This window comes from Choloepus didactylus, chromosome 3, assembly GCF_015220235.1.
Source record: "Choloepus didactylus isolate mChoDid1 chromosome 3, mChoDid1.pri, whole genome shotgun sequence".
Taxonomy (NCBI): Eukaryota; Metazoa; Chordata; class Mammalia; order Pilosa; family Megalonychidae; genus Choloepus; species Choloepus didactylus.
In genome coordinates, this window is record NC_051309.1 from 161,915,784 (window position 1) to 161,924,711 (window position 8,928).

The following is an 8,928-nucleotide window of genomic DNA, read 5'->3' on the forward strand; positions in this document are numbered from 1 at the left end:
AAAAGCCACCCGTCAGAAACAACTAATAAGGACAAACTTCACTTGCTTGGAACTCTGGATAATGACAGAAACTGGAGAAGGACCCCACAAGTGAAACTGGAGAAGGACCCCACAAGTGCTGAAAGAAGAAAAAGAAAAACAATCTTGAGTAGAAGATCAAGTATATTTTCTTCCTGGACCTGGCAGGACACCTCCCCCCTACTTGGTCCTGCCTTGTTTGGGAGTCACACAGAAGCAGCATGGCCTGGTCCCTCCTGCCACAGATGCAGACTAGAGAGTCACTCAGTGGTGAGTTAGAACCCCACATGCATACAGGCACAGGGACCCAAGTCCAGAGACACCCAGGGCAGAGCACAAGCAGCTGAGGAATGCTGCATAACCCCCACCCCCTCCACCGGCCCGGGGGTCAGTGGGGAGACCAGCAGAACTGTTAGGAAGAGTTGCACATGCTCAATCCAGTCTCTGTCGGCAGGATGATCTAAAAGCAAAACAGACTTTTCTGGATTGACTCACCTTTCTGGATGGACTCCCTCTGGGTTGTTGGGGGTGGATTCCCTAAAAAGGTAGAAAAGACTCACAGGAAAAAAAGGGGGAAGAGGGAATCAAAATGCTGTAAGACAAGATGAGTCCCAGAATTGAGAAGTGTAAGGAAAAGGGGCACTGAGTGAGGGAGAGAATTTAAACAAATCGTAGGAGCTGGGGAGAAAATTCTGTCCAAGACAAATAAAACAGATCAAGATCCCTAGAGAAGGAAGAGAGGAAAGGAAGGTTTCTCCTGGAGGTGAAACAATTACACAAAAATTTCAATCTTAAAAAGTGCTTGGCATATCCAGGGCAAGAACCAGATGAAGAAGAGCTGAGAAAATCTGAAAAGTTAAGTACAGGCTACTCTAAAGGTCCAGAACAAGTTGGACTAAGCATCAAAAAGTCTTAACACAAAGCTAATCAACAATAAAAGTCTTGACAAGAGCGAGAAACTGACTTTCAGGGTTAACATATCAAAATAATCAGATGCCCAGACATTAGTAAAAAATATTACATGATAAAGGGCATATATGAAAACCAACAGCTACCACCATATTCAATGGTGGAAGACTGAAATCTTTCCCTCTAAGATCTGGAAAAAGACAGGTATGCCTATTGTCACCACTGTTACTGAATGTTATACTAGAAGTTCTACCTAGAGCTGTTAGGCAAGAAAAAGAAATAAAAGGCATCCAAATTGGAAAAGAAGTAAAAGTTTCACTGTTTGCAGATGACATGATCCTGTATATAGAAAGTTCCCCCAAATCTACAACACAGCTACTAGAGCTAATAAATGCATTCAGCAAAGTGAGGGGTACAAGATGAAATGCAAAAATCAGTAGTGTTTCTATATACTAGAATGAGCAACCTGAGGAGGAAATCAAGAAAATAAAATTCACTTACAATAGCAACTAAAAGAATCAAATATCTAGGAATAGATCTAACCAAAGATGTAAAGGACCTATACACAGAAAATGACAAAACATTACTGAAAGCAATCAAAGAAAACATAAATATATGCAAGGATATTCTGTGTTCATAGATTGAAAGGCTAAATATCATTATGATGTCAATTCTATCCAAAATTATTTACAGATTCAATGAAATCCCAATCAAAATTCCAACAGCCTACTTTGCAGAAATGGAAAAGCCAATTATCAAATTTATTTGGAAGGGCAAGGGGCTCCAAATAGCCAAAAAACATCTTGAAAAAGAAGACAGAGTTGGAGTACTCACACTTCCTGACTTTAACACATATTCCAAAACTCGGTGGTCAAAACAGCATGGTACTGGCACAAGGATAGATATATCAATCAATGGAATTGAATGAAGATTTCAGAAATAGACCCTCATATCCATGGCCAATTGACTGTTGGCAATGGTGTGAAGGCCACTCAATTGGGAAAGAACAGTTTCTTCTACAAATGGTTCTGGTAGAACCGGATATCCGTATGCAAAGAATGAAAGAGGACCCTTATCTTACTATCTTGCACCATAGTAAAAACTTAACTGAAAATGCATTAAAGACATAAATATAACAGCAGGACTATAAAACTCCTAGAAGAAAATGTGGAGGAGCATCTTCAGGATCTTGTGTTAGGCAATGGTTTCTTAGACTTTACAGCCAAAGCACAAGCAATGAAAGAAAAAAAATAGATAAATGGAACCTACTCAAAATTAAAAACTTTTGTGCATCAAAGGACTTTGTCACAAAAGTGAAAAGACAACTTACTCATGGGAGAAAATATTTGGAAACCACATATCTGATAAGGGTTAATATCCAAAGTACATAAAGAAATTCAACACCTTAACAATAAGGAGTCAAACAACCCAACTAAAAATTGGGTACAAAATGTAAACAGACATTTCTCCAAAATGGATGTACAGTTGGCTAAAAAGCACGTGAAAAGATGTTCAACGTCATTAGCCAGAAGGGAAATGCAAATTAATAACAATGAGATACCACTTCACATCTACTAAAATGGCTACTATTAAAAATATGTAAAAATTTCATGTGTTAGAGAGGTTGTGGAGAAATAGGAACATTCATTCTTTCTTGGTGAGAATGTAAAATAAAAAGGTGCAGCCACTGTGGAAGAGTTTGGTGGATTCTCAGAAGGGTAGGTATAGAATTACCATATGACCCGGCAACCCCACTTCTATGTATATAACCAAAAGAATTGAAAGCAAGGACTCAAACAGATATTTGCACATTGATGCTTATAGCAGAATTAGTCACAACTGCCAAAAGATGGAAGCAACCAGGTGTCCATGAACTGATAAATGGATAAGCAATATGTGATGTATATGTATACACTGGAATATTATTCAGCATTAAAAAGGAATGAAGTTCTGGTTCATGCAACAATATGAATGAACCTTGAAGACCTTATATTGAGTGAAATAAGACAGACACAAAGTGTCAAATATTTTACAATCCCACTGATATGAAATAATTAGAATAAGCAAACTCATAGAGTTAGAATCTAGAATATAGTTTGCCAGAGGCTGGGGTGGGGATAAGGAATGGGGACTTGATGCTTAATTTGTAGAGAATTTCTATTTGGGTTGATTTTAAGTTTTGGAAATGGATTGTGATAATGGTAGCATAACATTATGAGTGTAATTAACATCACTGAATTATATATGTGAATGTTGTTAAAAGAGGAAATTTTAAGTCAAAGATATGTTACTAGAATAAAAATTGAAAGATAAAACGTACGACTATATAACAGAGTGAACCCTATTGTAAAAGATGTACTATAGTTAATAGTATAATTATAAAAATATTCTTTCATGAATTGTAACAATGTACCACACTAATGCAAGGTGTTAGTAGTAGGATAGTATATGGGGAAAAATACACAGTATTATAAGACTATGAAGTATAGTTAATAGTGCAATTATAATCTTTTATCATTTGTAACTAATGCAAAGTGTTAGTAATGGGGGAGGGAATGTATATGGGAATGCAGTGTTTTTACATGATTTTTCTGTAAACCTTAATATTCTTAAATTTTTTTAAAAGGTTAAAAATAAAAACATAAACAAAAACAAGAATTTATCTATGTATTTTGTGCAATCTCTGCCTTGGCCCCACACAATGATTATTGAAGACTAGTGAAAGATGTACACACTGGAAGCATTAGCTTATCTGTTTCCTCTTATTGGAGTTTTTTTTTTTTTTTTTTTTTTTTTTTTTTCAGTCATAGGGAACTCCTTACAGCTTTCAAATTGCATCATGATATTTCAGGCCACCCTGCTTTCAACTTAAAGTCCCTTCTGCCTACCTGACTACATTCCTTTACCCATGTCTTCATCTTGTCAAATTCTACTCATCTTTCAAGGCATAGCTCTAACATCATCTTCTCAAGGACATTCTCTGGAACCCTCAAAATCATTAGTATGCACCCCTCTGGACTCACCTAGAACTCTGCAATTGCATTTATCACAGTAATTATGTGTTGCTACAATTTTGAGTTATTATTTCTCTTTTGGACCACAATCTATACCGGGAAGAAGATCATAACTTTTTCAACTTTGTATTCCTAATTCATGGCAAAAAGTCTTGAATAGAGGGGGTGGTAATACTAATTTATTGAATGAATTAACCTGTTAATGCATTTGACTTATACATTTCAGAAATTAGTTGGCCAAAGAAGCTAATCAATATAATGAGATGGAGTTCATGGTGTTTTATCTGAAAATAAATCTGATCTCAGAAATCCATTTACATTACACTTTTCAAATTAAAATCATGGAATTAATTTATCTGCCTTTCATTTACAAACTCTATATTTAATAATCATAACATATCATAGAATCCAGTTAAGAGAAACTTTTGTTCCCAGGTTATTGATTAATGAACTTAATGTTTATAATCACTTTTAATATTAGAAACCAATATTCTGGCCAATTTATTTAACCAATATTTATTGAAAGCTCACTATGTGCCAAAATTTCTCTGTTTTGGGCACTAGGAATATAACAATGAGCAAAATGAATCCCCTGCTCTTATGGAACTTTCATCCTAAGGGGAGTAGACAGATAATAAACCAAACAAATACATATATAGACAGAGACTCTCTCTTTAAGGAAATGCATTTTATGAACTTTGGGTTTAATTTGAAACTAATTATTAAGAAGAAGCTGAAGCTGTCATTTAGCAGAAGCAGCAGCTAAATTATTGAAACACCTAATTCAGACAGCATGCTCCTGTTTGCTTCTCTTGAAGATGCTGAACTGCAGAATTTGGGAGAGCCGTCCTGACCAGAAAGAGTCTTCTTGTTCAATGAGAAAACAAACGTGGATATTTTGAATTTTTTACTGTAAAATAGACTGAGTGTGGTTCTGAATATGGTCACACAAAGGTTTGACTGCAAATCCACAGCACTATAAAATTAAGCTTTCTGGGCAAAGGACTGTTTATTTAACCTTAAAAAATTGGGGGGTGGGGTGGGCATTTTTCTTTTTTCCCACTGTCAGAGCCCCACTTCCTTCCTCGCCCTTTTTTGGGCACCCTTGGCAATGAGCCCTTTTTATGTAGGTTCTCCAGCAGGCAGTACCTATTATTTTTAGCACAATTAATGGCTCACTTACAAACCAGAAAGTCTAACTCATAAAAAATAGGGAATGACTCACATTCATTAAAATGAATTCTGATACATTTGGCTACTTGCATAAAACAGAGGTACATAATGAGGTGATTGGAGGACACAGAACCCATTAATCCATGAGGTGGTAGTGATGCCAAGGAGAGACAGGCAGACATTTCTCTTAGGTCTCATGTGAGAAAAGTGATCATTTCTTTAAAGAGCTGCAGTTTGTGAGCATTTGTTTTCCTTGGAGGAATCCCTGTTCAGAACATAGAGAAAGAAAATTCTCTGAGGAAATAACCAGATGCATGAATTAATATGGTTTATAGCAGCTATGCCTTTCTCCAGTTCTTGCTAGATGTTCTTTAGCTCCCATTGATTCAGCAGGTCCTTCCCTTCATTTGAGTTTGGGCAGGACAGCTGCCTGACATCACAGGGCAAGGACTGAGAGAACATTGGTCCCAGTTTAGCCATGTCCCAGGACTTGATTCTGTCCACAGATTTGAATTGTTGGATATTCCTGCTCATTTACCTCAGAGAATGCAAATGACCATGACCCAGGGATCACCACCCCCACCCCACTTCTCTCTCTCTCTCTCTCTGTTTAATGCAAAGATGTTTGTTATTTCAGAGTCCTCTTGATAGAACCCATGGTATTACTCATCACACCTTTTGTCCCAAATACAGTTTTTGCATAATTAAGTCAATCTCATAGCAAAATAAAATAAATTAAATTGAATTAGATTAGTTAATTAAGTCTGACTGTTGGTTTAACTAAAAATTTTCAGTGTGAATTAGTTCATCTTCTAAATGAATTAATGGTCATAATAGTTGTTCTGGTCACATGTGTAGGGAAAGTCATAGATAGGGCCCCAGATGATTTTGTTTTTTTTTAATACAAATGACCTCTTTCACAAAATGTATAGGTTTACTAAGGTGGCTTTGACATAAAGAAATGAGAATATCATCATATTATATCCAGGATTGCAGCTACTTCTTGACATCTAGGAGATTCAAACATTCCCCAATTCAAGACAAATTTCAGCCATCCTCCAAAGTAGAAAGTTCCTGAAATTCATATAAAGAGCAATATGCATGATGTAATGAGTCAGAGGATGACCTCATAAGAAATTTTTGCAAGTGATTACTATCCAATATTTTATTGGACCATCCAAATTTATACGTAAGTGATGGTTGACATATACAGACTAATTTGGATTCTTCATAAAAACCCTTTAGCCAATGAAATCCTTAATCACATGTTTTTACTTATGTGGAAAAATTGAGGGAGTTATAATGTTTATTAAAATTTTAATTTAAGGAGGTAATTAGACTACATAGAGACATAAAGGTATATATTAATTAACATTTATCTGTATGTAGAAGATCTTTAAGTGCAGGAAACTTTACACTTGCTCTAATGAAGGAATATGAGTGTCAGAAGTTTGTGACATTGTTTTCAACAATAACTGTGCCCAGAGAAATTTCCTGGAAAGGGAGAAGAAAGCTGGTTACATCCCAGAATCAACAAACTGTCTCTTATCTCCTCATTGTTAACTCTGTTACATGTGGAAATAGGGTTAAAGTTGTCATTTGTATCTTACTTTTTTCCAATGTACTAGAGACTCAAGTCTGAAACCATGCAAGAATGTGAAATCCTAAAAACATATTATCCTCTTTAAGAAATTTGCAATTCACTTCCATGTTTTTAACTAAACAAAACTTGATTGAATGTTTTGCTATGTGCAAGACTGTAAGAAATAGAGAAATAAAAATATTGGAAAGTTACATGCCTTGTAATCAAGGAGTTACAACCATGGGCCACTTGCTTCCTGATATCTCTCTATCCCTCCTCCCCTCATGCCAACTTCTCAGGAATTATTGAAGGAAATATGTGCAAGGAGATTTAGATTTGGGTTCACCTTGCTTCTTATTGCAACCTGTTAGGAGGAAGTCATTATTTTTTTACCAAATAGGAAGTTAAGCACCTCAAAGTTATCTCAAAGGATAATGGCTAAAATAGCAGCAAGCAAAGAATAAAGATGGTGACTGCCCCCTGGGTGGCTCAGTGGTGGATTTAGCCTCCCCCATCATCTCCATATATCCTTCTTTCACCATTTTTTTTCCCACAATATTATCTAAAGAACTATCTGAAGAAGCTTCAGAATCCCCTTTCCAACCAGCTTTCTCATGTGTTGAAATATTGGATCTGCCATTGGCCCTAGAAAGGTCTGATGTTTTGAGCTTTTGAATGAAAATATTAGGGGCAAATTGGAGTTTTGTTTCAACTGAATAAATAAAACACTCAATAATTTATCAGCCCCTCTTGAAGATGCAGAAAGGGATCTTATTGCTGGTGTTAAAATATGCATTATGTCTCTGGGAAATTTTTCTCCTCAGCAGGCTATGTCAGCACAAAAATGTGATTTTGAAATGATCTTGATATGGATTGATGAGAATTCTGAAGATGATTGAGGCCACATATTAATGTGGGAAATCCTGGTCACAGCCAATTGTGGCAAATCATTGGCAACTCAGGGATATTTAACAGCGATGATTCTGTTTTTTGCTGTGTCAACTTAATTAAGCTGGAACTGTGATTCCCTGAACTCTCTGCCTTGTATGGATCCAGTTTAGGGTTGGCCACAAGAGAAATCTGCATGGTATTTGGAAGGTGGAAGTGAAGACAACAGCCATTATGTCTTAAATGATGGTGTAAGTGCCAGGCACCCTTGCAGATCACACTTGTTCTCACTCATCTGCTGGCTCCCCTGGTTGGCATGGGGCAGCAGTGGAGCACGCAGCGCCCCCAGTTCATGCTGGATCACCTCCTGTAGTTCGTGCAGTTATGGACCAATGGTATGAGCTGCTTTGCTGGGTAACCATGTTGTTAAAGTTCTTTCTCTGAGGAGGCGAGCCTCCCTTGCCTGAAAAACCTGTATTGGCTTCCTCTGTGGTAATTGCCCTCTGGGGACTTCTGATCATTTTTGGAAACTGCTCCCACCATTTCTCACTTCTAGGCCTATGATCAGACTCAGGTCTTGGCAAGCTTCATTGCTACCCTAAAGGTAAACAAAATGATTACCCATAACAACAAACAAAATTTTACCCGTAAGATAAGAAAAATGCATGTGTGATTTTTCCAATTTATATGACATACCTGGGGGAATATATATGGAATGGATCTTAAGAGGGTTGGATAAGTATAGGAAAACATATTATCTTAGAGTGGGTCTCTTGAGAGTTTTTGGATTCAATGTATTAGCCTGAGCATCTGGCCATGGCTCTAACACTCTTCTTGGTTAGAGGACTGAACCTTCTTTGGTATCCTGGAGAGATGGTATCTTTTGGAGAGTGAATCATGTCCCCACAAAAGGTATGTTCAGATCCCAAACCCTGGTCTTGAGGCTGTGAACCCATTTATAAATAGGACCCATGAAGATGTTATCAGTTAACATATGCCCAACCTGAATGAGGGTAGGCTTTAATTCAATATTGCTGGATTCCTTATAAAGAAGTTGGACATAGAAAGGAAGCTATGGGGAGCAGCCAGAAACTGGAAGTCAATGGAATCTGGAAGAGAAGGACAAGCCTCATGTGCATTGCCATGTGATGAGAAAGCCAAGGAACCCCAAAGATTGCAGGCCAGACAGAAGATAATAAACCTTGAAGGAAGCAAGCCCTATGAAACCGTGAGCCAATAAATTCCTATTGTTAAGCCAACCCATTGTATGTTATTTGTTTCAGCAGTGAGGAAACTAAAACACTAGCAGACTGAAATCAGAATGCTAGAGAGGACCTGCTCATT